A 25,323-nucleotide genomic window follows, 5' to 3' on the forward strand; every position below is an offset into this window, starting at 1 on the left:
ATTCAATGTAATTTTTTTTCATTTAACCCCCCCCTCTCTCTCTCTCTCCCCCTCTCTCTCTCTCTCTCTCTCTCTCTCTCTCTCTCTCTCCCCCTCTCTCTCTCTCTCTCTCTCTCTCTCTTTCTCTCTCTCTCTCTCTCTCTCTCTCTCTCTCTTTCTCTTTCTCTTCTCTCTCTCTCTGTGTGTCTTTGATCCCTCTCTCCTCTCTCCTCTGGCCCCGTGGGTCACCAGCTGTCAGACAGCGAGCGGGAGGGTGCCGCCTCTCCTCCTATCCGTCTCTCACTTTTGCGCCGTTCGGGGGCCCCCGCGGTGTGCCATTTTGCACTGGGCCGAATCACCGGGGTGCCGTAAGTGAACCGAAACCGTCTCCCCCCCACACCACACCGATGTTGCCCCCCCCCGCCACCCCCACACACATCCACACCTCCACACCCCCCACACCCCCCCCCCTTCCACCTTCGATTTTTATTTCCCTCCTCTTTCTAAGTCTATCTCCTGGAGGACAGCGGTGAGGGAGTTGATTAACTTCTGGGGCTTTTGGGAGAAGGGGGGCAGATCAGCGAGGTCTTGATGTGGGCACGCAGGTGGGTGAGATGGTCCCTATCACCTTGCCCCCCTCCTCCTCCCCCCTCCTCCTCCTCCTCCAATCCGGTTATCCGTGTCTATTAGAGTGGGGTGTCTGAGGGCCTCGCTAAATCCCTGACTCCTTCCAGACGTGCGCCGGGGCCCCTATCAGCCGGGGACAGGGTCCTTGAGCCCCGATGGGCAGAGCGGTCCAGGAAGATTGAATTAGCCATTGTGCCGGAGACTTCATTGATTGCTGTTACAGTTGGCCCTGGAGCAGGGGTGGCGGTGGGGGTGGCTGCAGGGGGGTCTGGGGCAGGCGGGGGGAACGGAGTAATCTGTCTGGCTGCGCTGCTTTGATTGGCAACCAGGAGAGCTGCTGTTAGACTCGTATCCGGTTCAAACTTTCAACACCTGCCATGGTGCACATCATGGTTAGCCATATAACACCATATAATACAATACAATATAATACTTATAATATAATATAATACTTGAAGTGCTATAACACTGACGTGATATAGACTAGAGGACAGAACACATAGAAAACTATCTATAGAAAGAGGGTTATTTGCTTTTGATTTTGGGACAACAGTATGGTTACTAAGCAGTATGACTAACCTTGCCTGACGTTGGATGAACATCTGACCTTCAAGGAAGGCATATGTGATTTAACTGATTCAGATGGTAGAACACTGGAGTCACTACTGAATACAGTTAAAGCCTGTTTAACTGGTAGAACACTGGAGTCAGGACTGAATACAGTTAAAGCCTGTTTAACTGGTAGAACACTGGAGTCACTACTGAATAAAGTTAAAGCCTGTTTAACTGGTAGAACACTAGAGTCACTACTGAATAAAGTTAAAGCCTGTTCAGCTGGTAGAACACTGGAGTCACTACTGAATAAAGTTAAAGCCTGTTCAGCTGGTAGAACACTGAAGTCACTACTGAATACAGTTAAAGCCTGTTTAACTGGTAGAACACTGGAGTCAGGAATGAATAAAGTTAAAGCCTGTTTAACTGGTAGAACACTAGAGTCACTACTGAATACAGTTAAAGCCTGTTTAACTGGTAGAACACTGGAGTCAGTACTGAATAAAGTTAAAGCCTGTTTAACTGGTAGAACACTGGGGTCAGTACTGAATACAGTTAAAGCCTGTTTAACTGGTAGAACACTGGAGTCAGTACTGAATAAAGTTAAAGCCTGTTTAACTGGTAGAACACTGGGGTCACTACTGAATAAAGTTAAAGCCTGTTTAACTGGTAGAACACTGGAGGCAGTACTGAATAAAGTTAAAGCCTGTTTAACTGGTAGAACACTAGAGTCAGTACTGAATAAAGTTAAAATGTTATGGTTTGACACCGACCCCAAACGCAACGACACAAGAGAGTTGGATTCAGAGTTGCCAAATACTAGGGCTTGTTTATTTGGTGACTAGAATAAGTGAAACAGGGAAAGCAGGTCAACAAGAACAGGTACAATGAACAAGGGGCAAAGTTCTGCTGCTCTGCAGCTTCTCCCGGAAGGGTAGTCTTGGGAAGCAGGAGCAGACCTCTGTACCGCTCTGCAGACTCTCACGGCGGACCTCTCAGATGTTGTGTAAGACCGAGAGAGGGAGAGAGGGAACGGGTCAGTGACAGAGCAGACTTGAAACGAGCTGGAGGACAGGGTGTTATATTCTTCGTGTTAAACAACACAGTGATGTGCAATCCTCCAAAAACAGCCCAAGTGAAATATCTTCATGTAAACACACAGTGAGCAAAAATCCAACACCGTCCAAATGTGAAATACTATCTTCGTGTAAACACACAGTGAGCAAAATCCAAACACAGTCCTAATGTGAAACAATATCTTCGTGTAAATACACAGTGAGCAAAAATCCAACACAGTCCAAATGTGAAATAATATCTTCGTGTAAATACACAGTGGGAGGTGGAAGATCCCGAAATATTATTCCATAAAGGAAAGGGCAAAAACGATAATGGCTGGGTGAGTGACTGTCTGACAAAAAGGTGGTAGACTTCAGTGTAAAGGTTACACACGAAAATAGGAAAAAGGTCAAGACAGTCAATCTAGAAAAACTCACCCAGACGAGCTGCGTAAAGGAACAGGAACAAACAGTGGAGGCGAGCGCGCGCCACGGAGCAGGTATCCAAGCGAAGGCTTCTAGGAATTTCCTGGAGATTAGCACAGTGAAACAGAAGCAACGGGGAAAAACATCCAGCGACAAATCAAGACGAACCAACAACTTAGGGTGGGGAAAACGGGGTATAAATAATGAGGGATCGATTGATTGAAAGGCAGTGACAGCTGGGGAATGTGATTGAAAAGCGTGGGGAAGTGAGGGAACCAATCAGCGACGTCTCAGATGACGTCAGCGGGGAGAAACGTGTGAACGAGGGAATTGAAATACCTGACAGAAAAAATGAATGAAAACAAAGCGAGGGTGGTTAAAGGAACAGAACGAGTGAGAAGGCAAGGACAGAAACCTCACAGTACCCCCCCCTCAACGGGAGCCACCTGGCGACCAGGCCGACCCGGCCCGTCAGGATGGGCTCGATGGAAGTCAGTGATCATCCACCTACACGGGAGGCGCCGGATCAGGAGCTGGAGGCAAAAGGGGACTGAGGGAGACGGGCTTAACCCGGGAGACATGGAACACGGGGCGGATGCGCATGGATGCAGGAAGCTTCAGGCGCAGGGCCGCCGGACTGAGTACCTTCAGGACCTCGAAAGGTCCGACGAAACGGGGTTTGAGCCTCCTGGCCGAGGACCGTAGCGGGAGGTCCCTTGCGGAGAGCCACACCCTCTGCCCAGGGCGGCAAGTCGGCGCAGGAACCCGGCGCCGGTCGGCACCACGACAGGCGCGCTCAGACGTCTGGAGCAGCGGACCAATCATCACAGTACTTCAAGAAGCCCGTGGTGGGGAAAGAGCCAAACCTTACAGCACCCGGCGACCCACACGGCCCCGGCCTGCCCGGACGGGACCCAAGGAAGCCGGCGATCAGGGGCACTGGAGAGGGGGACAAAGACAGAGGACCGGCGAGGGAGGCCGGAGACGGGGACTGGGACCCGACAGCGGAGGCCGGGCACAGGGACAGAGAACCGGCGAGGGAGGCCGGAGACGAGGACTGGGACCCGGTGAGGGGGCTGGACGGCACCCGAAGACACCGGGCACGACAGGAGGGGCTCCACCCCTTGATGGCACCGGAGGACCAGGCGATGTGGGGCTCGTGCAGCGCGAGCCAGGGCCTGCCCAGGACCACAGGGACAAGAGGAGAGCTGGTGACGAAAAACTGGAGCCTCTCAACGTGGTCACCAGCAACGGTGAGAAGGACTGGACAGGTGCGTTGAGTGACGTCAGCCAGGCGGCGATGATCCATTGCGAAGACCTCCAAGGGCCTCTCGAGGTCCTCAAGCGGAATGCCGGCCCGGGTGGCAAACCCAACGTCCATGAAACTCCCCTCAGCACCAGAGTCCATGAGTGCACCCACCGTCGCCCGCTGGTCCGCCCAGGCTAGGGTGACGTCCGCCAGACGGTTGGGTGGTGCACGGGTGGGTATGGACGAGAGGTCCGGAGGCGACTCACCAGCGGGCCTCCGGGGCGGGGGACAGGAAAGACGGCTCACCAGGATCTCCCGGGGTCTTGGCGAGCCTGGTCCTCTTGGCCGGGCACGGCAATTGGAGACACGGTGTCCATCCCGGCCACAGTAGAGGCAATGGCCGGAGAAGAGCCTGGACTCCCGCTCGGCCGGGCTAAGGCGGTTGCGTCCCAGCTGCATGGGTTCCTCCTTGGTCACGGCTCGGGAGGGAACAAACCCATCAGTCACGGAGGGGGCAGGACGGACAGCACTGTAGAGGCGGCCGCTGGGAAAGGGAGCCCCTGAGCGGCGGTCGACGGTACAGTCGTAAGGCCGGCGAGGCGGAAAGACCTGAGCCCTGGACTCCCTGAACACCCCCTCGGGGTCGTAGTACTCGGGGGGTACGTCTGGGGTAAAGAAAACCTCCTCGAGGTCGTGGTCCTCGGGGGGTACGTCTGGGGTACCGAAATCCTCCTCGAGGTCGTGGTCCTCGGGGGGTGCGTCTGGGGGTCCCCGTCGGGTTCTCTCACGTCTTCTCTCCTGGAGGCGTCCGTCGACGCGGATGGCGAGGCTGAACAGGTCCTCGAGGGAACCAGGTTCCTCCTGGGTCGCGAGCTGGTCCCTGACTGCGTCACAGAGCCCCCTCATGAAGGTTAGGCGAAGAGCAGGTTCGTTCCATCCACTCTCCACCGCCGCCAGTCGAAACTCCATGACATAGTCCGTCACCCTGCCGCTCCCCTGTCGGAAGGTCCCCAACCGGGCTCCAGGGTCCAGACCTCGGGCTGGATGGTGGAACACTCTGCGGAGCTCCGCCACGAAGTCTGGGTAGGAGAACAAAAAATCTGCCTCCATTGCCCAGGAGGAAGTGACCCACTGGGCAGCATGGCCTGAAAGTAGGTTGGTTATATAAGCCACTTGGGACCCACGAGCAGAAAAACGGCTTGGTTGATGACGGAAAACCAACTCACATTGCATGATGAATGTGGCACACTCCTCGGGATTACCGTCGAACAGCCGTGGGACGGAGAGAAGGGGTTCCCGAGATGCGAGATCTGCTGGGGCTGCGGGGAATGTTCCTGAAGGGTGTGAGAGGTGAAAGGCATTAACGGTGTCGCCCAGCGAGTGAAGCTGAGCGAGAATGTCGGACTGTTGTCCCGCCAAAGCGGCCATTGAACCTTGAACAAGCAGGACCTGCTCTCGGAGTCCCTGTACAGCAGCTGCAGCCGCATCCAGCTGTAGGGCGTGTTCCTTGGCTGACTCTAACTGGACTGCCGCTGCTGTGCTGACTCTCTTGCGGGCGCAGACTGCGCAGGCCAGTACGAACCCCTTGACGTCGTTCCTCATGGTGGGCCACCAGAATCGACGAGCCAGGAGGGAGAACGTGCGATGAACGCCCGGGTGGCAGGCGAACCGGCTGGTATGGCCCCACTGGAGGACCCGGGACCGGACTGAGTTGGGGACAAAGAGACGGTTAACAGGTACATTGCCTGGAGCGCGATGGAAGCGTAGGGCACGCCTTACCACCCCCTCGATGCCCAAGGTGACTACTCTCTCTGTGTCGGCTGGGGTCGTCATTGGTTGGTTCTAATGTTATGGTTTGACACCGACCCCAAACGCAACGACACAAGAGAGTTGGATTCAGAGTTGCCAAATACTAGGGCTTGTTTATTTGGTGACTAGAATAAGTGAAACAGGGAAAGCAGGTCAACAAGAACAGGTACAATGAACAAGGGGCAAAGTTCTGCTGCTCTGCAGCTTCTCCCGGAAGGGTAGTCTTGGGAAGCAGGAGCAGACCTCTGTACCGCTCTGCAGACTCTCACGGCGGACCTCTCAGATGTTGTGTAAGACCGAGAGAGGGAGAGAGGGAACGGGTCAGTGACAGAGCAGACTTGAAACGAGCTGGAGGACAGGGTGTTATATTCTTCGTGTTAAACAACACAGTGATGTGCAATCCTCCAAAAACAGCCCAAGTGAAATATCTTCATGTAAACACACAGTGAGCAAAAATCCAACACAGTCCAAATGTGAAATAATATCTTCGTGTAAATACACAGTGGGAGGTGGAAGATCCCGAAATATTATTCCATAAAGGAAAGGGCAAAAACGATAATGGCTGGGTGAGTGACTGTCTGACAAAAAGGTGGTAGACTTCAGTGTAAAGGTTACACACGAAAATAGGAAAAAGGTCAAGACAGTCAATCTAGAAAAACTCACCCAGACGAGCTGCGTAAAGGAACAGGAACAAACAGTGGAGGCGAGCGCGCGCCACGGAGCAGGTATCCAAGCGAAGGCTTCTAGGAATTTCCTGGAGATTAGCACAGTGAAACAGAAGCAACGGGGAAAAACATCCAGCGACAAATCAAGACGAACCAACAACTTAGGGTGGGGAAAACGGGGTATAAATAATGAGGGATCGATTGATTGAAAGGCAGTGACAGCTGGGGAATGTGATTGAAAAGCGTGGGGAAGTGAGGGAACCAATCAGCGACGTCTCAGATGACGTCAGCGGGGAGAAACGTGTGAACGAGGGAATTGAAATACCTGACAGAAAAAATGAATGAAAACAAAGCGAGGGTGGTTAAAGGAACAGAACGAGTGAGAAGGCAAGGACAGAAACCTCACATAAAGCCTGTTTAACTGGTAGAACACTGGAGTCAGTACTGAATAAAGTTAAAGCCTGTTTAACTGGTAGAACATTGGAGTCAGTACTGAATAAAGTTAAAGCCTGTTTAACTGGTAGAACACTGGAGTCAGTACTGAATAAAGTTAAAGCCTGTTTAACTGGTAGAACACTGGAGGCAGTACTGAATAAAGTTAAAGCCTGTTTAACTGGTAGAACACTAGAGTCAGTACTGAATAAAGTTAAAGCCTGTTCAGATGGTAGAACACTGGAGTCTACACTGAATACAGTTAAAGCCTGTTTAACTGGTAGAACACTGGAGTCTACACTGAATACAGTTAAAGCCTGTTTAACTGGTAGAACACTGGAGTCAGGACTGAACAAAGTTAAAGCCTGTTTAACTGGTAGAACACTGGAGTCAGGACTGAATAAAGTTAAAGCCTGTTTAACTGGTAGAACACTGGGGTCACTACTGAATAACGTTAAAGCCTGTTTAACTGGTAGAACACTGGGGTCAGGACTGAACAAAGTTAAAGCCTGTTTAACTGGTAGAACACTGGAGTCACTACTGAATACAGTTAAAGCCTGTTTAACTGGTAGAACACTGGGGTCAGTACTGAATAACGTTAAAGCCTGTTTAACTGGTAGAACACTGGAGTCAGGACTGAATAAAGTTAAAGCCTGTTTAACTGGTAGAACACTGGAGTCAGTACTGAATAAAGTTAAAGCCTGTTCAGATGGTAGAACACTGGAGTCACTACTGCATAAAGTTAAAGCCTGTTTAACTGGTAGAACACTGGGGTCAGGACTGAATAAAGTTAAAGCCTGTTTAACTGGTAGAACACAGGAGTCAGGACTGAATAAAGTTAAAGCCTGTTTAACTGGTAGAACACTGGGGTCACTACTGAATAAAGTTAAAGCCTGTTTAACTGGTAGAACACTGCAGTCACTACTGAATAAAGTTAAAGCCTGTTTAACTGGTAGAACACTGGAGTCACCACTGAATAAAGTTAAAGCCTGTTTAACTGGTAGAACACTGGGGTCACTACTGAATAAAGTTAAAGCCTGTTTAACTGGTAGAACACTGGGGTCAGGACTGAATAAAGTTAAAGCCTGTTTAACTGGTAGAACACTGGGGTCACTACTGAATAAAGTTAAAGCCTGTTTAACTGGTAGAACACTGGAGTCACTACTGAATAAAGTTAAAGCCTGTTTAACTGGTAGAACACTGGGGTCACTACTGAATAAAGTTAAAGCCTGTTTAACTGGTAGAACACTGGAGTCACTACTGAATAAAGTTAAAGCCTGTTTAACTGGTAGAACACTGGGGTCACTACTGAATAAAGTTAAAGCATGTTTAACTGGTAGAACACTGGGGTCACTACTGAATAAAGTTAAAGCCTGTTTAACTGGTAGAACACTGGAGTCACTACTGAATAAAGTTAAAGCCTGTTTAACTGGTAGAACACTGGGGTCAGGACTGAATAAAGTTAAAGCCTGTTTAACTGGTAGAACACTGGAGTCAGGACTGAATACAGTTAAAGCCTGTTTAACTGGTAGAACACTGGGGTCACTACTGAATAAAGTTAAAGCCTGTTTAACTGGTAGAACACTGGGGTCAGGACTGAATAAAGTTAAAGCATGTTTAACTGGTAGAACACTGGGGTCACTACTGAATAAAGTTAAAGCCTGTTTAACTGGTAGAACACTGGAGTCACTACTGAATAAAGTTAAAGCCTGTTTAACTGGTAGAACACTGGGGTCACTACTGAATAAAGTTAAAGCCTGTTTAACTGGTAGAACACTGGAGTCACTACTGAATAAAGTTAAAGCCTGTTTAACTGGTAGAACACTGGGGTCACTACTGAATAAAGTTAAAGCCTGTTTAACTGGTAGAACACTGGAGTCAGGACTGAATAAAGTTAAAGCCTGTTTAACTGGTAGAACACTGGGGTCAGGACTGAATAAAGTTATATTTCGTATGGCATCGCTCCCGCTCTGAGCCTTACGAGATACTCTATATCGCCTGTGATACCTAATGTATCTCCCACGAACAAAAACACATGCACCCCACCTGTATGGGGCCCCGCCCCTTATGGTGGTACCACCCATATAATCATGACTCTGGTCATGACACACCCTTCCTCTATTTTCGTCCCAGCGCACTGGATGCTATGCACCATGCGAGCTAGCGGAATGAAAAGATTAAGGAAGATTAATAATGTTGAGGGCTTACCGGAGGATTGTGTTTCCCTGGATTCTCCGGAGCTTGTTTCGACGACGCAGACCTATGCTGGTGGTTCCTCGGCTGACGGCGACGGACCGAGGAGCAGCATGCAAGGTTTGGCTAACGGGTCGGCTTGTACAAAGGTGAGGTCTGTGTCAGTAGGCGTCGATGTCGGTGTTGGTCGTGCTGTGGAGTATGTTTCGGCACCAGGGCCGGGGCGGCTTGGCGATCGTTCCACTGTAGTGGGCGATGTCTTGGCGATCCTGGAACATGCTGTTGACGCTAATGCTACTGCTACTGCTAATGCTAATGCTACTGCTGCTTCTTCTGCTAACGCTGATGTTGACGCTGGAATGTTTAATAATCCCCGCCGCGGGATTCCGCTTTTCCCTCCTCTTGCCACCTTCATTGATGAAGGTCAGTCGGTGGTGGGTGTGGGGGGGTTCGCTGAGCTCTATTTACCTTTTTTGCGGGTGAAGGGGCTGACGACGGGGTGCAGCCCGGGGGTACCTTGGCTAAGTAACCAGGTAGCTTCTTTGTTGTGCCCAGGCGGGGATGAACGACGTTCCGCCCGGCCGTTGCTTGATAGCATGTCGGCTCGGAGGGTGGCAGTATGGACGAATGAGTGGTATACTGCTGCAGGATGGCATTTAGCGGCGGCCAGTGTTGTGGCTCAGCTGGCTACTTTCCTATCCAAGATGGCGTCGGGTTGTAGGTCTTTGAGTCCAACCGACACTATGAACGTGATTCATGTTTGTGGTGTTATAGAGATCTTGACTCAGTCGCAAGCTATAACTGCGGGGAGGATTCGGATGCTATCGACTTTGGTTGTTAGGCATCTTTGGTTGGAGCAGTCTCCTCTTGGGGAAGAGGATAGGTTTTCTCTCCTCACCACTCCTTTTTCCACAGATAGTCTTTTTGGGCGTTCTGTGGAGGCGCAGGCGGTTTTTGATTCGGGTCCTACACCGCCTCACGCTGTGCAGCCAGGGGTGGGAGCACGGTCTCGTCAACGACTGTGGCGAGATCCTCGACAGGCGGCCATGTTTCCCCCGCCAGTGGTGCCCTGGTTGGAGAATCGACAGGGTTTCGCAAGGCCGACAGTCTTGGCGGCCGAGGGATCGGCCATTTTTGGTGATTTCGGGGTTGGTAAACCACCCCGTCGTCATTTTGCCGCGAGCAGCCCGCTCCCCGTTCGGTCCTCTCTCTGGTATCCCCAGAAGCGGGGCTTTGAGCGTTCTCCTTTGGCTGCGGGCCGCGAACCTTCTTTGAAGCGTATGCGGCCCCATTCTTCACTTCTCATGGAGACAGGGGCTGACACCCAGTTGATGGCTGAGCCTGGGTCTGTCCGTGAGAATGTTCCGTCGTCGCGTGGTTCCTACACCGCAGGTTGTGGGTGGGTGGAACCTGGTGTTGCAGCTGCCACTAGCTTCAGTGGTCAGCAGGGGGACTCGGTGCCTCTTCTGTTGAATGCTCAGCAGGGGTTACCCCGGCTTCGCCCTCGCCAGGCGGGGTATCGCGCTGTTGCCTCCCACTCCCGTCAAACCGGCAGTGGTCTGCAAAGGAGAGGCTGGCGTGATTTGAGTGGTAGCAATATCACTGCAGGGCTTCGGCGTGTAGGAGCCCATGGGGTCCTCAGGCCTTGCGTGTCTGGCTGCGGAACGGCTCCTCAGCGTGTGCTGGAGGGGTGTTCAGGGGGTGAGTGTGTGTCCACAAGTTTGATGACCGCTCCTCCCGTATCAAACCGGCCCTTTCTGTCGGGGTCCCCCCTTGGGTGCTTTGCACGATGGGGGGGACCGGGCCAATTATCTGCTGTTCCTTGCGGCCCAGCGTCAGTTGACGGCGGGGGCGCTGTGGGATTATATTCACATATGGCGACGGGAATGTCCCTTGAATCGGTGGATGAGGAGAACGTTAGAGGCGGGGCTGGTTTTGCAGTTTGCGCGGCCCCATCCTCCGTTCTCAGGTTTGGTGCCGACCCTATTGTTAGGGTCGGGCGCGGTGACAGCCCTGGCCGACGAGATTCAATCTCTGTTGGCGAAGCAGGCCGTCGTTGTGGTCCCGAGAGAGGACGCAATGTCAGGCGTCTACTCCCGTTATTTTCTGGTGCCCAAGAAAACTGGGGGGGTCAGACCTATACTGAATCTGTCCATGTTCAATCGGTTGATTGTAGTGAGACCATTCAGGATGTTGACCGTCCGACTCCTTCTGCTTGCTGTCAGGAGGGGGGACTGGTTCACCTCCATAGACCTGAAGGATGCGTATTTTCACATACCCATTTTCCCTCCTCACAGGAAGTTCCTACGGTTCCTGTTTCAGGGCGTAGCGTACGAGTACCACAGAATGCCGTTCGGTTATTCTCTGGCTCCCCGCACATTCACCAAGTGCGTGGCGGCTGCTCTGGGGCCTTTACGTCGTCGGGGGATACGAGTTTTGTTCTATCTCGACGACATTCTGCTCCTCAGCCGTTCAGAGGAGGTTGCCAGGTCTCATACTCGACTGGTGGTGGAATTCCTCACCAGCCTGGGTTTTGCTGTGAATTGGAAGAAGAGTACCCCTCTTCCCAGTCAACAGGTGGAGTACTTGGGCTTGACATTGAGGTCGAAGCCCATGCTTGCGACCCTCTCGGAGCAGCGTCGGGGGGATCTCCGTCACGCGCTCGGGGGTTTCCGTCTGGGAGGGACGGTTACGGCGCTGCAGGTGATGCGTCTGCTGGGCCTTATGTCGGCGGCCCACACGGTGGTGCCTCTTGGCCTCCTCTTTATGAGGCGGATACAGAGGTGGTTTCTCTCTTTGAGAATAGATCCGGTGTGGGGCAAAGGGAGACGGTTGACGGTTCCTTTGTCGATATGGGGGGATCTCGCCCACTGGGGGAGGCTGGGTATCCTCTCCGCTGGGGTCCCCATGGGCAGCAGGGGCTCCCACGTCACGGTTTTCACCGACGCCTCTCTCACAGGTTGGGGAGGGGCGTTTCGGACCCACGCAGTGGGGGGCAGCTGGACGGGTCATGCCGACCCAGCTGTCCTGCATATCAATGTGTTGGAGTTGAAGGCGGTCCTCCTGGTCCTCAAACGGCTCGGCCACCTGGTGGTAGGCCAGCATGTTTTGATCAGGACGGACAATGTGACGGCGGCGGCGTATATCAACAGGCAGGGTGGGACTCGTTCCGCCCGCCTGCTCCGGGTGGCGCGCGAACTGTTGCTATGGGCATCCCGCAGGCTGCGCAGTCTGCGGGCGCTCCACGTTCCTGGTACGGAAAATGTGGCGGCGGATATAATGTCTCGGGGCGGTCCTCGTCACGACGAGTGGGAACTCCGCCCCGACATAGTCAGACAGATCTGGGATCGGTTCGGGGAGGCCTTGGTAGATCTGTTTGCGTGCCGACGTTCTCACAAGTGCCCCTTGTGGTTCTCGCTCAGTCGAGCGGATCATCCCCCCTTGGGGGTGGATGCCTTCTCGACCTTTCCGTGGCCGCCCGGTCTTCTGTACGCCTTCCCTCCTGTACAGCTGTTGAGTCAGCTGTTGGAGCGGATACGGAGGGAGCGCAGGACGGTGATCCTGGTCGCGCCGGACCGGGGCACGTCAGTGTGGTTCCCGGTCTTAATCCAGCTTCTGGTCGCTCCTCCTTGGGTCATTCCGTGGTCAGCGACGGCCCTCTCGCAGCACAACGGAGTGCTTGTCCAGCCTCCGGTGTTGGGTCAACGCCTGGTGGTGTGGCTGGTGGGAGGGTGAGTCTGGAGAGGATGGATCCCGCAGTGGTTGATACCATCCGGTGTGCGCATGCTCCCTCCACTGTCGCGGTTTACGCGGGCAGGTGGCGTGCGTTCCAAGAATGGTGTAAGGGGGGGGGCTGGGACCCAGTCTCCTGCCCCCTGGATGCTGTTCTGGGTTATCTCCAGTCTCTCCTTGATAGTCTGTCGGCTTCGACAGTGAGGGTATATGCAGCAGCTATATCCTCCTATCATGAGGGATTTGAGGGGAATGTCTTGTTCAGCCACCCTCTTGTGAAGCGTTTCCTGCTTGGCGCTCGACGCGTTAAGCCGGTGCAACGCTCCTTGGCTCCGACTTGGGATCTTCAATTGGTCCTCGGTCGGTTGTCCTTGGCCCCGTTTGAGCCGCTCGAGCAGGCGCCGTTGGGACGGCTGTCTTTCAAGACCGCGTTCCTACTGGCTGTCACTTCCGCTAAACGCGTGGGTGAGCTCTGTGCTCTCTCGGTACGTCCAGAGTGCCTGTCTTTTCGGACCGATTGCGGTGCCACTCTGCGACCTAATCCTGCTTTCGTGCCTAAGAATATCCGGAGTTCCTTCCGCTCCCGGGATATTGTGGTTCAGGCTTTTCGTCCTCCTCCTCACACTAGTGAGTTAGATGCGGGCCTTCACCTGTCATGTCCAGTCCGTGCTTTGGGGTTTTACCTCAGCCGTACTCAGGACTTCAGGGTTACCGATCAGCTTTTTGTCTGTTACGGTGGGGCTCGTGCTGGTAAGGCACTGTCGAAGCAGCGCCTGTCCCATTGGTTGTGCGAGGGTATTGCCCTCTGCTACACGTTGGCTGGGCAGGATCCCCCTGGGGGCGTCAGGGCGCACTCCACTCGTGGGGTGGCTGCCTCTGCCGCTCTCCTGGGTGGGGCCTCGGTGGAGGACATCTGTGCTGCAGCTTCATGGTCCTCACCGGGCCCCTTTGTAAGGTTTTACCTCATGGACATGACCGGGGGTTCTGTCTCCCAGGCGGTTCTGGGGTCTGTGGCCTTTCCTGCTTCCCGTCCTTTGGTCGGGTAGCGGGAGTGTATGGGTATGGGCCGCAGTGTGTTGAGTCACACGTGGTTCCGCCTGTACGGTGTGTTCAAGGGGTTCTGGCTCCCTCTTGTTCGCATTCAGGTGGAGTTGACTGCGCCCCCCCTTCGTTAGGAAGGATGGGGTGACAGGGCTCCCCGCACCCCTTGATGTGGGCTTACGGGTCCTCAGGGGGTACATCTGTCGGGTCTCGCACCCGCTCTTCCCCATTATCTCATAAGGCTCGGAGCGGGAGCGATGCCATACGAAATATAACGATAGGTTATGTAGATAACCTAGTTATATTAGTATAGGCTAAGCTCCCGCTCTGCGCGCCCTGAGTTCCCTCTTGAGGGATCTTTTCCTGGGACGGGTTTTTGGCGAGGAAGGGTGTGTCATGACCAGAGTCATGATTATATGGGTGGTACCACCATAAGGGGCGGGGCCCCATACAGGTGGGGTGCATGTGTTTTTGTTCGTGGGAGATACATTAGGTATCACAGGCGATATAGAGTATCTCGTAAGGCTCAGAGCGGGAGCTTAGCCTATACTAATATAACTAGGTTATCTACATAACCTATCGTTAAAGCCTGTTTAACTGGTAGAACACTGGGGTCAGTACTGAATAACGTTAAAGCCTGTTTAACTGGTAGAACACTGGGGTCAGGACTGAACAAAGTTAAAGCCTGTTTAACTGGTAGAACACTGGAGTCAGGACTGAATAAAGTTAAAGCCTGTTCAGATGGTAGAACACTGGGGTCACTACTGAATAAAGTTAACGCCTGTTTAACTGGTAGAACACTGGGGTCACTACTGATACTGAATAAAGTTAAAGCTTGTTTAACTGGTAGAACACTGGGGTCACTACTGAATAAAGTTAAAGCCTGTTTAACTGGTAGAACACTGGGGTCACTACTGAATAAAGTTCTGTATCGTTAGTGGCTTAGCTTGGCTTCGCCTTCTGCACTATCTCGCGTACGTGCACGCGTACTGAATAAACCACAAATGTACCTCTAATACCAGTATTAGTCTGACCACACCCCTCATCAGCTTACCTTCATAAGCAGGTGTGTGGTCACCTGCTCTCCTCCTTCTCGCTTTCACCACAAGGAAGAGGTGCCTCGGTAGATCCCCACACTTGACACCATGATGGAAGAAATTGGATTAGGAACAGCTTGGGAAACAAGGATACGTTGACATCATATCTTTATTTTCTCTCTCACTATTTTCGAGAAAATACGGCGATATTGTCTTCGTACTGGAGTGTCTAGAAGATGATGATCATTCTACAAACCCTCCACCGGTTTTCGTATTGGGAGCACGCCGCTGCATGCTTCTCAACTGCAGTTCCTTGCTGTGTTTGTTGGGGTGAAACCTGTCAGGCCACAGCTGAACTGTCGGACATGCCGCTGTTGTGAGGAGCGGTGCGTTCCAGGTTGGGTGAGTAGTGTTTTGCTGGCGGGCTCCACTTGTCTGTTAGTGCTATGGGGGCTACTAGACAAAGTTTATGGAAACCGGCCCCAGGCTAGGGTCCTTTGTTTAGCCGTCTAGGCGACAGAAGGCCTTGGTCTGGCGACCATTATAGTTTTAACTAGTGGGCCGCGACCATTGACACTGGTGATCCCTGTGTGTTCTGGACGAGTGGATTCTCTCTGTCACCGTGTTAAGACCCCATCTTTCATATCCAAATGAGAGTATTCCTTCACGAGGGGATATGTGCATGTAATGTGCGATAGCGGCAGATTCATGTTCAAAGTCAGCTATACAGGCCAGTTGGTACTGTGCTGATTCCGCCGGACGTGTTAATGTCACCGTTGTGAAGCGGTGTTGACGTCTTGTTTTCTCTTTTCTCTTAAAAAGTGAGGAGGGTTCAGAACGGCGGCCTGTCTGGGTGAGTGTTATGTCATTGTTTACATGTTCATAGCTTACGGTTAGCCGGTCGGTGGCCTGGCGCGGGGTAGCTTAGGCTTCTCGCGCGCCGCCGGGAGCTCGCTCCTGATCGCGTGCGTCGTAGATCGGCGTCTCGCGAGCGGAAGCGATAGCACCAGAACGGTTGGAGCAGCCGTTAGCTTGATGCTATTCTGTTGAACGTGCTTTGATTTTTAACATGTTTTACACTCTTGACCACGACGTCATCTTTGACAGGGGATGTTCGTCAACCCTGCCTGAGCCTAGACGGGGATTGCGTCAACAAAGAGGGCTGTGTTCTACGGTGGCTTATGACTGCACTTCGCTGATCTGCGTTCCGGGCAGGTACGGGGTTGGCCAGACCCTCATAACACGTCTTCTGGTTTTACCTTGCTAAATGTATTGTGAATGACGGTGTTTTTTCCCAAAACGTGTGTTGTTGCAATGCATTTGAGATACGTTGCGGGTTGTGTGTGAGCTGTTTTTGTCACTGGCAGTAGCTTCTCTGTGCAGGTCGTGATGTATTGATCTGGTTGTTGTGTGAGAAACATCATGGTGTTTATGTGTACCGTGTACTCACTACTAAGGCAACTAACCTATGAAGCTATGCTTGGTGACGAGTGAGTAAAAGAATGTTCTTTCTCAGACTGTAATGACAATGGACAGTGAGTTCACACATTAACGGGTTTTCCTGTTTTAACTGGCCGTATTGAGGGTAAAATAGGAGGATTGTGTTTTTCCCCCCCCGGTTCCCTGGGGACTTTATCACCTCCTATCAGACATGTTGTGCATTAATTGTGTCTTTGTGTGGTAGGGATACGATGTAACTCTCAGCTTGATTGCTGAGGTTGTGCTAAATCTGCTGGAGAAACTTATTTCCTAAAGGGAAATTGGTTTGGTTGCTGTCATGTGTGCTTAGCAAGGCCTGTGGTCGATACTAATCAAGAATGATGTATTCTCTCATTGTGATGATGATGGGTTGTGTGTGTCATGTGACCTGCAACTGGGTTGTACTGACCACAGAAGCACATGTGTATGTTGGACCGGGGTTCTTAGAGCCCTCTCTATTCTGTGTTTTTCCTTAGTAAAAATCAGATAGCAGGTTAGCTCGTGCGCTGTGTGGAGCTGTGAAACGCTTCATAGGGTTGACTATGACTGTGTCATATTCTCTTTTTGTCGTTACGTCGTATCATGGGTGTGGGGTCGTAAAGGGGTGAACTGGTAACCTTTCCTCTCCCCGTTGTTCTGTCGGTCAGGGGTACACCCCCTGTCCTTCAAGGTTCCCGTCACGTGGCGGTTCGGCACGTTACGGGGGGGGGGGGGGGGGGGGGGGAGGGAGTTCCTGGTCCCACGGCCTGGTATATTGGGCGTGTGCACCGCAGGAATTCCCCCGCCATAGAGTACGTCACCGTGCGCGTCTCTGTTGGTAGGACTTCCGTGTGCTGTTCAGGTCCATGTGATGGATCTGTTTTCAGGGGGGGTGGTCAGGGCTCCTCCTCACCAAGCGCCTACTCAGGCCTTCTGTGAGTTCGGACTCCTTCTTCCATGTGATCCATGTGAGGAAGCCTCCATCAGAGTACAGAGCCTTCCTCCTCAGATTGTCAAAGTGAGTGGACCCTCTAGAAGGGTCCTTTTCTATTGTATGTATATTCGATTCAATTCGTTTATTGAGTGTGTATGGGTTCGGTGCCTCTTCCCCGGAGGCCCTAAAACCAGTTTTTTACATGGCTCAAGGTGCAATATATTCTTTTCAATCTGTACAGCTCGCGTGGGAAGTCTCTCTGGGGATCCCCGTCTCTTTCCTATGGGAGGGTGGTGGGATGTAAAAATGTGAACATTTTTTACCCCGGCTGTGTAGACTGGGATACATACTGTTGATGCTTCCTTCTTTCTATTCCAGAAGTGTTGGAGTTAGGGAGTGTCACACCCCTCTTGTCGTTCCCCTGGGCGCCTTGGGGATTCAATGGCAGGTCTAAATAGCCTGTTCATTGATGGGGGTGTGTCCCGACGCACGTATAGTGCTAGCTCGCTGTAAACAGGCGATTGACTGGCACGCCTTAGTTGCTTGTGGTTGAAACAGCGTTTTTATAAAGCAACTGAGATGGGGGTTTTTCCTCTTCCGGCGACCACATCCCATGACCTGGGTGGGTTGTCGACGGATCCTCGTTCATGTCTGGGGGATGATGACGGGATGGATCTGAACATATGTAGTGGGGTCTCACGCCCTTGGGGTGGGCCACCAGGCGCGGTTCGTCCCGACGTCTGGGTGGCGCCTTCTTTTCATGTTAAGATCAACACGCATATCTGCCCTTTTCCTGGGGCATGTCGGCGTGGTTAGGGCACGGGACTGGTTCTGGTCACGCTGGTCCAGATCAGTTGAACCCGTTGTCCGCCGGGGATGCAGATCTGCTGTTCTGGTACCCTGAGGGACTTGGGCTTTTTTCAGGGGGAAAAATGCCAGGTCGGTCTGGGTGTCACATGGTTAAGCGCTATGGAGACCCTGGTTGGGTATGTTTTTACTCAGCACTGTCGTCATGGCTTACAGCCATGCCATTCTGTACGCGCTCGATCTCGTCGGATCTCGGCCGCTACACAGGTTGGTCCTGGTTAGTACTTGGTTGGGAGACCGCCGGGGAATACCAGGTACGGTGTGCTTAGGGGCTGGTTCTCCATTGTTTTTCGCTCCTCTCTCACGCATGGCGAAGAGGGGCCTGTGGGGGTGGTTTTTTGACCTCCTCTGGTGACCCTGTGCTTCCCGTACCGCCAGGCCCGGTCCGAAGTGATGTTTGCGACCCGTAGGCCTGGGTTAACCCTTTTTGGAAACTGAAACACTTGTACTGCGGTATAGCCGGTGTATACCCGCAGGTGTGTTTTGGAGTTTTTTCTTGAGGGGTTATAGGAACAACCACCGCATTGGGTAACACCGAGGTGGTTGGTTCCCTGGTGTGTTGGAGCAGTGTCAACTCCCGGGTTCACCGGTTGAGGGTGCCCCTGCACGTTCATGACGTCTGCCAATCGTGTCAGCCTTCTCTGCCTCGACCCCTCTGGGTGGGGGTTGTTAAATGGAGGCTTGGTCATGCAACACCGCCAGCTTACGCTCCTTCCGCCGGGGCGGCTGTGTTCAGCTGTCCCCTCTGGCGCCTGTCTCGTCCGCAGTCTCCAGGCTAGGGTTAACAGCCTGTTGCCTGGTTTTTCCCCGGTGCGCTGCCTGCTTCCGTTGGTTAACCTTTTTTGTGTGCTTACGGCCATGCTGACTGCCTATTCTGCAGGGTCAGTGTGCCGGGCGGTGTACTATTGGGGGGACGGGGCCCGCTCGGCTTACTGGCCTGGTTGGTTCCGCCTGGGAATACCAGGTGCAGTAACTGAGGGGCCTTTGTCCGAATACGCTGGCGATGTGGGGGGCGGGGCACTACGTGCCCACCTGGTGGGGTCTTGATGCTGGCATCATGGACTTCTCCGGGCCCCCATTCCAGGGAGTCCAGTCCTTTTGGTGGGTCTGGGTCTTCCTTCGTGCTCCGCTGCTACGGCCTTGCCACGGGGTTGGGTTTGCCCTTGACCCCGTGATTCTGGGGGCAGTAACGAGGTTGTTCCTCCGTTCGTTCCCGGGTGGCATGCGGGTTGTGCGTGTGTGTAGTCGTGGGTCAAGCCACGGTCTGCTCACCCTGTGCGTTGAGTTGCTTGAGTGCCTCTTCGCACGGTCGGGTCCGTCGCCCTCCCGTGACGTCCCTAATAGGGGGGCTACCCTCCATTAGGGGGGGTCGGGGGGGCTCGGCCCTCCCTGTTCTGATGGTTTTGGGGGGCTGTCAGCGGGGTGTATTTGTCAGCCAAGTGGCTCCGCTTGGCCTCCCTTGTGCAGAAGGCGAAGCCAAGCTAAGCCACTAACGATACAGAACGTTAGGTTATGACTATAACCAAGTTCTGTTAGTTAGGGGCGATGCTTGGCTTCGGACGGCCGCTGCAGCCCTTGACCTCACCTTGTGGTGAAAGCTTGGGAAGGAGGAGAGCAGGTGACCACACACCTGCTTATGAAGGTAAGCTGATGAGGGGTGTGGTCAGACTAATACTAGTATTAGAGGTACATTTGTGGTTTATTCAGTACGCGTGCACGTACGCGAGATAGTGCAGAAGGCGAAGCCAAGCATCGCCCCTAACTAACAGAACTTGGTTATAGTCATAACCTAACGTTAAAGCCTGTTTAACTGGTAGAACACTGGGGTCAGTACTGAATACAGTTAAAGCCTGTTTAACTGGTAGAACACTGGAGTCAGTACTGAATACAGTTAAAGCCTGTTTAACTGGTAGAACACTGGAGTCACTACTGAATACAGTTAAAGCCTGTTTAACTGGTAGAACACTGGAGTCAGGACTGAATACAGTTAAAGCCTGTTTAACTCGTAGAACACTGGGGTCAGTACTGAATACAGTTAAAGCCTGTTTAACTGGTAGAACACTGGAGTCAGGACTGAATAAAGTTAAAGCCTGTTTAACTGGTAGAACACTGGAGTCACTACTGAATACAGTTAAAGCCTGTTTAACTGGTAGAACACTGGAGTCAGGACTGAATACAGTTAAAGCCTGTTTAACTGGTAGAACACTGGAGTCACTACTGAATACAGTTAAAGCCTGTTTAACTGGTAGAACACTGGAGTCAGGACTGAATAAAGTTAAAGCTTGTTTAACTGGTAGAACACTAGAGTCAGGACTGAATACAGTTAAAGCCTGTTTAACTGGTAGAACACTGGGGTCAGTACTGAATAAAGTTTAAGCCTGTAAAGAACCAGGGCCCTCATTCATCAACCCGACTTACGCACAGATTTGTGCTTAACCTGTGCGTACGACCATTTCTAAGCAAAGAGTGGGATTCATCAATTTCAACTTGAACTTGACTCCGTGCTTATGTGTACGCACAGCTCGGAGCACACTTAGCTGACGCCCAGTGGTAGAACATCGTTACTACGGCATAAGCGTTCTCAGTTCTGCATTAGTTTCAAGGCGGAAATAAGCTTCCGTGCATTAGTGTTCAACTTCTGTATGACCCGTAATTCATTATAGTTCATTATAAAATAGCGACAGTAGTGTAATTATAACGGGCTCACACGCGAACAAGAGGTTGGCCTGCTTGTTTGGCACGGGGGGCAGACGCAAAACACCAACCTCCAAACGCGATTAAATATTGTTTCAAATAAAAAGCGAATTATTTTGTGTTTCATGTTTCCAAATAAGATTGGTCACGAAATGCTTTCTACTTCAATTTGTTGGTTAGAATAGATGACCTCCGTTGAAACTTCACTGAGACTAACTAATTTGTGAGCTCCCGCTCAGATGTGATAATAATAACAATAATAATAATAGCTTCATTTTATATAGCGCCTTTCAAGAGACCCAAGGTCGCTTTACATAGATAGGGGAGGGGGAATAACAAAGTAACAGACATAGTGGACAGACACACAACATATAAATATGATGATGGAATTCATTCAAGATCCTCTCCACCCTCGGGTCTTTGCCACCGGCACGGTCCATCGTGATATTGGAGATGGATCGAGCAATAGACTGTTACTGTAGCTGTCAAAGCTCCATCACAAATGCAGTTATGTGAATAGAAAGGGATTCCACTAAGTCAATGTTGCGATGCGCATTTGCCTGATACATGTTGTTGCTGCATGCCGGGAGGAAGGCGATGCTGAATGTTTTCAATTCATTAAATAAAACGGATACTTTTTGCAAGGGTTTACTGACTGTCATACAAATAATCAACCAACTACATACTGTAACTTTTCAGTGCACGTTCTTATTTACATTGTGACAACAGCCTTGTGAGTTCCCGCAGTGACCCGCACACAGCCATGATGGAATTCAAGTTCAAGTTTGTATTGATCACATATAGGCAGGCTACACATGGCGTATCGCTACATCATTGGCAGTGAGATTCATTGTTCTTGTATATGCTCTCGTATTATCTCGTATTATTGTTTATATAGGCTACCCAATACTGACATCAAAATAGATTGTATGACTCTAGAAATCATATGCAGCAGGTCGAAAATTGACGGAAAATCCGTCGCGATTTGGAATAAAATTGAGGAGAACTTTAATCCCTGGGTATTAATCAAACAAAACGGGAAAAGGCAGTCATATTCCAGCACGGCCTTTATTAGTGTTTGCGCTGCCCAGGCAGCAATGGTTAATAGATATCATATCCGACATCTACGTGTACACGTCTGTCAGCCTGTCACATAACACGCTTCCCTCGGCTTAGTCCATTTTTCCACATTTCATGGGGGTATTCCATTACCGTATATGGTTAATCGGGGCGGTTCTGGTATGCAAATACTTAAAACAGTGCACGAGCTCAAACGTAGGATCAAAGTCATATTTATCAAGACAGGTGTGCGTAGAACCTGCGTACGCACGTGTGGTGAATCCCGTTTTTTCTGTGCGTGCACTGATTCTACATTCTGTGCTTACGTGTGGAAATAGAACATTTTCTACGCCACGTTGATGAATGAGGGCCCTGGATTCCATACCTGAACACAATTATCGTAGGACTGTGTGTGTCCTGTTTCAGATTATGATTCTGGTGTCTGGGGTCTTCAAGATCATGCAAGTTGTAATTCAATTCAATACAGAGCCATTCGATTGTTCCTGGGAGTTTATAAAGCTCACACCAGTTCTGGCTATTAGTGGAGATATACGGGATGGGAACCTCCAAATACTTTGAACTAGGGATCCTCGATATTGGCTTTTTTACCCATACCGATATACCGATATTGTCCAACTCTTAATTTCCGATACCGATATCAACCGATACCGATATATGCAGGGTTTCCCCCCCCCAAAAATGGAATAATTTCAGGTAATTAACATTACATATCTCTTGTTGTGGAATTAACACAACATTATGCATACTTTTGACAATAAATAAAATCAGAATTTTTTCTTACTTGCTTGCCTGGGTAAATAAAGGTTATAGAAATGTAAAAAAAAAGAAAACCGATACCGATATTTTCCGATATCACATTTTAATCGGTAGGCCGATAATATCGGACATCCCTTTGAAGTTTAACTTGAGACAAACCTCATATAAAAATAATTGTATGTTTTACTGTCTTTTAAATGATGAAATAACGAATGTACTCTTGTAAAAATGTCTATACTGTATCTCTTCAATTCAATAAAGAAAGAGTTGAACTGTGATTATTAAAGGTACTTTCTTTGTGGGACATCTTGATTGGAAAACATGTGAGAAAAGACATGTACTGTACACCTTGCATGTGTGAAGTGTATGTAGCCATATTGATTTCCATCTCGCACAGCATTGTTTGTATGTTGTACAGTAAGTCCATGTGGGCCGGGCACCCTGGGTGCACAACACTGTAACACAAATAACCAGAGGGCACAGAGGTCGTACAATATCTTCAAACCTTTATTTATTCTCGCAAAAGGACAATTGAGGTCACCCTCATTTTCAATGTCGTCGAGACTTACAGATATTTCAATCCATAATACATTTTTTACAATATAATAATAATAAATAATAATAACCATATAGCACCTTTCACACATAGGCCGCAGCCCAAAATTAACATAGGCATAAAATGTGCGTACAGTTGACAGAATAAAAACAATGCATAAAGTGCAGACATAAGAATAGGTATAAAAGACAATAAAAGTAGTGCAACGTAGAACGTGCAGACATATAAGAATAGGCATAAAATATAAGTACAATAAGTACAGTGCTGCTCGAATATACAGGACCGTCTATACTCCAGATGTCAAAAACCAGTGGCGGCGTGGTAGAAACGGGATCGTCGTGCCGACGTGCGTAATGTCACGGTGTCAGTAGGTAATGAGTCGGTGGTGTTGTGAGTGTATAACAATGTGAGTCAAGTGTCTAAATGTGACAGGTCCTCTGGGCCACAGATGATGGATGGGGCTGAGAGGCAGACTCTTCCTGTTTCTCTGCGCGCAGGGCAGGGGATGAAAGAGCAGCGCAGTGTTTTTATACCGAGGAAGAACAATAGGTCAGAGGAAGAAAGAGTTCCCTATCCCTCATCGCCCCCCCCCCCCCCCCCCCCGCCACGCTCACCCGCCCTCTTTCGGTGGAGACAGGATCTAATGGTTCTGGCACCGCTGATCTCTCTCTCTGACTCACGTAATAAAAAAAGAAATGGGAAATATATAGAGTTTTTCCTCTTTTTCTTTTAAGCTACCAGTGCATATAGACACCTGCCATTGATGCAGGGATTCCGGGTTTTTAATGTATAATTAATTCACTTGAGAGTCAGACTCGAGGCAAACCGCTAGATACTCTTTGAATACACTGACTTTCCCCCGTTGGGAATTCAAAGAACAGTAAAGGCGCTTCTAAAATCTTTGTGAAACAGAAGAGAAAGAGAAATAATAAAAAAAAGTCATAAAAAAAACGTTCACTTCACTTCCTGTTGGAGAGCCGTTGTTGTCGCAGTAATGGCCGCCGGGGTCACGCGCCCGGAGACACCGGGCAGATCCGCCAGGGGGGGGGGGGCGAGGACGACACGTGACACTCACCTGTGTGAGCCGGGCCGGCCTACTGACCCCGGTACCCAGAGGTCACATCCTCCAGGAAACAACAGGCGTGTGATTGATGGAGGTTTCACCGTCCGTCCCACCGCTCGGCCCCTGATAATGAGCCGGTCGGGTCTCTCTGCCCGCTCTCTGACTAGAAGGCTACAGGTTACACCGCTGGCCCAGGTCCGATAGGGTTTCATCACACGGGGGGGGTATTTTGGGGTTTGCATATCTGTCAAACCCGAAGTTTCTGACGACTTCTTTATTTATTTATTCACATTAAAGGCACAATCTGCGTTTGAAATGATTAAAGGTATGACACAGCCAGCCAATCAGCCAGCCAGTCAGTCGGTCCTCCAGGCTCAGACCCTCACCTCATCCTACAGCTGGGCACTGGTTTCAGAGCCTTTATACGGTAGGTGTGGGCCCAACTACATCCCACATGGTCGCTCACACTGTGATAGCCTCCAGCACTTCGTATGAGGTGTGTGTGTACACGTGTGCCTTGCTTGCATGGTGTGTGTGTGTGTGTGTGTGTGTGTGTGTGTTGGCTGTCACTGTTTTATTCAGTGTGAGTTCTTTCATCGCCAGTAAGAGGTCCACAGGGTGGGTCCTCAGAGACCCTGGGTTGAAGTCCGGTGTTTATGTGCGTTAGATTCCCACCCCACCGTGCAGAGCCCTCCCTTACACACATTAAAAGGACTCTCTGTTTATTTTTTATTTTTATTTATTTTTTACTTGTCAATGTCCACTGGCAGTTATGATTAATATTTGCAGAAATGGTTGTTAAGCAGATAGAAATGAATATTAAATCTCATGTTGGATTCGTTTGTTATTAACACCCCCCCCCCCCCACACACACACACCCCCACCCCCCCCACTATCAAAATATCACAGCGACACAGACGTACAGACTGCGAAAATGACACGGACATACAGGTGAGTGCACGTGATCACAAACGCACACACACACACACAGGCGTGCAGGCACGCCGGCACACAGAAACCACACACAAACACACACGTGCGCGCGCACACTCACTCTCTGGCCCTGAGTGAGTTGTGGGTCAAGCGGTACCAGGGGCCAGAGCTGACCTGTGGCGCGT

Source organism: Notolepis coatsorum (assembly GCF_963971535.1).
Source record: "Notolepis coatsorum genome assembly, chromosome: 3".
Lineage (NCBI taxonomy): Eukaryota > Metazoa > Chordata > Actinopteri > Aulopiformes > Paralepididae > Notolepis > Notolepis coatsorum.